We start from the raw sequence: 6,265 nt of genomic DNA on the forward strand, positions 1-6,265 counted from the left end.
TTATAGAAAACAATAAATGCAAAAATTCGTTAAATCTTAAGTTGAAGAAGTAAATTTATAATTGTATTCGATACGAACCATAATGGATGATGTTATAAATCATCAAAATATAAAGGCACAGATACATTTGAAGAAGTTTTACAAGATTTTGACAATTACTTGAATCTGAGAAGAAACAACATTTTTGAAAGTACAAGATTCAATAGATTCAACATGTTTTTCAATCTTGTAGTCACTAACAGTCCCCATTTACAACTATTCACCTTCCCAGCCTGATTGTTAGCAACTCCTTTGTCTGTCCAACTGTCTTTCTCTCTCTTTGGGTCCTATCCTATCGTTTACTCCCTACCCTATCCAGCTTCCTATTTTCTGCATATAAACTGACATTTTCCCAGCCACCATCAGTTCTGAGGAAGGGTCACCGGACCCGAAACATTAACCCTGTTTTTTCCTTCACAGATGCTGCCAGACCTGCTGAGCCTTTCCAGCAACTTTGTTTTTGTTCCTGATTTACAGCATCCGCAGTTCTTTCGGGTTTTATTCAACAAAAGAGTTCAGCATCCAAGAAATCTATATATTATTTTGTTAATGATGTCTGCAGATTAGTGGAAAACTGTGATTATGGTGCTTTAAAACTAGAATTCATAATAGATAGTATTGTTGTTGAAATTATTGATGAATCTTTCTCATCTCTATTATAGTCAAAATGTTTCAGTTTGGAGAAAGTCATTTGAATTGTACTCGATGCATAAACCAGGCAGACTCAGACAAATCCCGAGAGGAGAAGATCAACCTCATCATAAAGGAGTAACAGAACCTATCTACTTTATAACGTATGAACACTGTAAAAACATACAGACAAGCCAACCCAATTAGGAGCTCCTCTGATGCTGCCTGGCCTGCAGTGTTCCTCCAGGTCCACACTGTATTATCTCTGACTCCAGCATCAGCAGTTCTTACTGTCTCTGAGAAGATGTCAATGTTGTGGACTAAAAAGAGCCTTAGGCACAAGCAGTCCCCAGCCATGACTAAAGAATGGCCACTTTTACATAATAGGCAGATGTTAAGATACAATTTCAGAGCAACAAAGAGGCCAATTGCTTTCTCATATGATGATGTTGATGTGATGGAATCACCACCATTGGAAAAATACCTGAGGCATTCCAAAAGGAAACTGATTCAACCAACTCAATTTGAACAACTGTTTATGTCAATGGACATTTCATTAATTTTAAGCTTGGTACAGGGACCAGTGATACTGTCTTGTTAGAACAGAAGAAACAGCTTTTAGAGATGAGATTGCCTGTTCCACGTGGAATAAATCACAGCATTAAAAGTTTGCCACAAGTGACAGTGCAACACAAAGAATGTGAGAGTTGAAAATATATATTTCATTCACAATCAAGACTTACTTTTGAGGTTACAAGCAAGTCCTCAGCTCAATGTCCTTGAGGTAGCAGAAAGAGTTGAACCAGTTTCCAAGGGAGCAGCTGGCCCAGGACTTAACCTATTGGTCAACCAGTCAATGGGCACCAGGCAGATTTAATTCAGCTTCTGTGACTTGTTACTGAAGACGAAAATAAATCTATTGATATACTGGCGATGGCACAAACATAACATTTCACATGGTCAAGAAGAACCAGTGTCGAGCAAGCCACAGAAATTCAAGCAAATATGACAAGAAAAAGAGTGGAGGAAGGTGGTACCATTGATCTAAATGAAATTAAATCTTCATAAAAAGCCCAGTGAGTTGGACAAGAACACAAACTTTGAGCACTGGCAGCATTACAAAATTATGGACAGTGTCTGAGTGTTTGATCAAAGACAAATTATTCCAGTTTCTTGGAAAGACATCAGGAACATTGCGACATTGTCAGGTGTACAGCCAGGGCTCAGTAAGTAGTGTGGCATTCAGGGATCTCCTGAGAGGTTGAAGATCTCACAAACGATTATCAAATCCATGACCACACAGGATTGGATAAATTTTCCACTCCTATCATCATTGAAGAAAATTCAGATGATAGAAACCAAGAAAGTTTTCAAGAAGACACAGATGAGAAGAAAATTAATTTGCAGGGCACCCCACTTGAGCTTATGGGTGAATCTTTAACTGAAGTTATGCAGACAGCAAAGCAATGTGGTGAACAAGTTAGAGATAGTAGGAACTGCAGATGCTGGAGAATCCGAGACAACAAAGTGCAGAGCTGGATGAACACAGCAGGCCAAGCAGCATCGTAGGAGCAGAAAGGCTGACGTTTCGGGCCTAGACCCTTCATCAGAAATGGGGGAGGGGAAGGGGGTTCTGAAATAAATAGGGAGAGAGGGGGAGGCTGATAGAAGATGGATAGAGGAGAGGATAGGTGGAGAGGAAACAGACAGGTCGAAGAGGCGGGGATGGATCCAAACGTGAGCAGTATTCGTTGATGTGTGGGTGGAGGGGGACAAAAGTAAGCCCTTTACTGAGGACTGACCGTTTGTCCTCAGTAAGGGGGAGGTCTGGGGGGATGGTGAAGACTCGGCAGGGCTGGGTGCTGCACAAGCTTCAAAATCTCCCCTCCCCCTACCGCATCCCAAAACCAGTCCAGCTCGTCCCTGCCTCCCTAACCTGTTCTTCCTCCCACCTATCCCCTCCTCCCACCTCAAGCCGCACCCCCCACTCCTACCTACTAACCTCATCCCGCCCCCTTGACCTGTCCGTCCTCCCTGGACTGACCTATCCCCTCCCTAACTCCCCACCTACACTCACCTTTACTGGCTCCATCCCCGCCTCTTCGACCTGTCTGTTTCCTCTCCACCTATCCTCTCCTCTATCCATCTTCTATCCGCCTCCCCCTCTCTCCCTATTTATTTCAGAACACCCCTCCCCTCCCCCATTTCTGATGAAGGGTCTAGGCCCGAAACGTCAGCCTTTCTGCTCCTATGATGCTGCTTGGCCTGCTGTGTTCATCCAGCTCTGCACCTTGTGGTGAACAAATTAGTCCAGCAGATTTGACTTTAATATCAGGTGATGAGATCACCCAAGTTTAAGAGGAAGATCTTAATTCTCCATCTTCCAAAGAATTGTCAGTCCCATTGACAGAGGTAATACTAAATAAACAGTAAACCTGGAATGACATGATTGAGAGTGTGAAAATCTCTAATTCACCAGGAAATCTACAGAGGGCCAATGAAAATGTCCAACTTACACAAAAAAAGGTGAAATTGAAACACTTCCATTCTGTTCTAAACCAAACTCCACAGATTCAACACATGGTCAACAAGAAATGAGCTGGCTCAGAAATCCAGAATATTACAAAAAAGAAACTACCTGTTTCCATGGAGTTGTTATGTGCTACAATGGAAATTCACCTCATTAAGGATTCCCCAGCTGATGATTTAACAGGGCAGAGTTCCTCACTGAAGGGAATTTGGGCAAGAAAGTGATTCCCCAGATAAAGGAATGTACCAATGACACCTTTTAGTAGGAATGGCACCCATCTTAAGGGACATTGAAAAGATAAAAGAAGTTCCAGCAGAGATTTCATTGACAGACCAGTCAAGGTAAGATCTCCTGTACTCTTACCTGTTAACCAGCACTCAATTTACATTTGTCTTTTCACTTTAATCACATGAGCCCTCACTCTGTGTTATAACCTCTGTGACTCTTCACTCATTGTTTGTTTTTGAGAATCCAAACTCACGTCACCAACTGGGAGCTCAGAATCACAGCATAGTTGAGGGCCACTGCCATCACAATGAGAAGCATTACAATACAGTCATTGCAGGTTCAGAGAAAATACAACAAAGTGAAGCAATCTGCGCACTTGTGCAGGAGAGACGACTGGAGAGGACAGAAAGCCAAGTGCTCTGGGAAACTCAATCCATACCTTCTCGACTCCAGGGAGAGATAGCAGACAGAACTGAATCATTCAGTAGAGTTAGAATATTCAAAAGCAGACTGAACAATGAAGCCTGGTATTCATTTCTTTCCTGTTGCAGTAGATTGCTGAGATGGATGATAAGTCTCAAACCGTCCAGAAAATTGAAGATGGGAGCCAGTAAGCAAGTGCAGCAATACACACAATCTCTGTGTGGCGGGTGGTTTATTCAAGGAAGTTAAATGCCAGCAGGGAAGTGCTGGCCATCTTGTGGGGACACTGCTTAGAGGACTGATTCCATGCTGTGCTGATCATTCCCTTGCAATTTAACAGGTGGCCCTCAACGCAGTCTATACCATTCTCTCCATCTAGTTAGTGGGTGAAGGGGCCACCTAGAACAACATCAAGAGTGCTTAGCGATTCTGAAGATCCTTCCGGATGGAACCTGATGAACAAGTCCAGTTCCAGAAGTGTCATCAGATCACTGAGCAGATTTGCCAGAGCCTGCCCCATGGTCAGCTGAACAGTCTGCTCCTCATGGTCTGTGGCAGCTCGTCTCACCAACACCTCAGCTGTGCCTGGGTTGCTTTCTTGCTTTTAGACAACTTCTTCATATGACAGAGAGGGCCAGGACTCAGATATCCTTAATGTGCTGGGGCTTCATTTGGAGTTAATCCCTCACCAGGAGGTGAAATGGTGGGTTCTACAAGGGTGTAAAAGCTTTGACCTCACAGAACTCGATAGCAGTTATGTCCCGGCTACTGCTCTGTTGCCCTCCTCGGGACAAGTTCATTCAGTCTGTGTGGAGAGCAACGGATAAAGTCTGTGTGGTATCTTGTTTACTCACTTGAGAGAAAAACCTGCCCCATCAGTGGTGACATGTACTCAGTCAATGTCTCCCTGACGGCCATGAAATTCTCACTCAGCCCAGGATGGCAGACACGGTGACAACATTGTTCCCACAGATATTGAGTGGCCTACTTGTATCTCTCACCAGTTGGGTGAGTTTCTCTCTGCCCAATGATTCGGATATTGAATCACAGTGGAGAGGTTTCACAGCTAAGTTTGATGCTGATACAAGTCAGTCACTTGAATGAAAAGTGTGTGAGGTCACTCGAGGCCCTGTTTGATCAGGTCGGTTGAAGTGACATCTGTGACAAGATAGTGACAATAGGAGGATGGCAACAGCGAGCAGGGGTTGCATTTGATCAGTGGGTTGTTCTGCTGGCCAGAGCAATGACTGCATTTGCCAGAAATAATTTGTGTGATACTGTTCATTGAGTAGCTTCCCAAATCTTTTGGCTCCAAGATTGTCAGGCAGTTCCTGTGATCACCTTCTTCAGGGAACTCCTGAAAGCTTTGTGTGTTTCAGAGCTGGTTCTCAGAGACAGTGTGATTAACAGCTTGATATACCTGAGCTGGTATGACTCCTTGCCTGTTATCCAATTGCTCTGTGTCAGACCTTTGGAAAACATTATTTTTGTAGTGTGATAACACTATTAGAGTGTGACTGATATATTGGTGAGCCTGTTGGGAAATAAAGAGATTCCAATGTTTTCACACTTAGCGTGTTGTCTTACCTGCAAAAAAACATTCTTCAGGCCCAGCAGAAATAATCAAGCCCTTTTTAAACTCAATCTTCACGAGGATTCAGCCACTCTTTGGGGCAGGCAGTGAGCACTAGTGGAAGCCTTCCAAATGGAGGGAATATCGGCCAAGTTTGGGGAGTCTGGTGACTTCCAGCAACAGGTGCATGCTAACATCATGTGCTTGCTGTTGCACTTGGGCAGTAAGAGTGAGAAAATCATCCAATGTTGTAGTGTAACACTGCAGATGTTCTTCTCATTCACTGGATCTACAAAAACTTGCTCACTGATTGAAGAGTATCTGGAGGAACCAAGCTGGAGTTACTTGGACTTCCTGTGATGCATTTCACGTCAACCCGTTTATCATGACCCCAACGTGGTGAATTCTTACATCTCGGACTGTGTGTCTTTCATCTCCAACCATGACCATCTCCATGATCATGCAGTGGCCTTGGCAACTATTCTCATGAAGCAGACAGATCCCTTCTGACTCACCTGACGGACTTCCTGGTGCAAAATATTAATTGGCAGTTGCTGCTGTCCAGCACCCAAATGAGGTCTCAGTCCGCTAAGCTCTGAATATGGTCCAGACCCTTGTCTTCTGAACACAAAGTGATCTGCTCCAGATCCTCAGCTTCAAATTACTAACAGATCTTCTGAATATCATTGTTTGTGTAACACAAATGGATCTTCTCACCTTCATCACAACATTTGATATCCTTGCAAAGCTAATAGCATCTGATCTCTGTCAGATACTCGCCATTCCAACACAAAGTGCTCTCTCCAGATGCTCAATTTTGTATCACCATTGATCTTCTCCAG

The sequence above is a fragment of the Rhincodon typus genome, chromosome 35 (genome assembly GCF_021869965.1).
Source record: "Rhincodon typus isolate 14 chromosome 35, sRhiTyp1.1, whole genome shotgun sequence".
Classification (NCBI taxonomy): Eukaryota; Metazoa; Chordata; class Chondrichthyes; order Orectolobiformes; family Rhincodontidae; genus Rhincodon; species Rhincodon typus.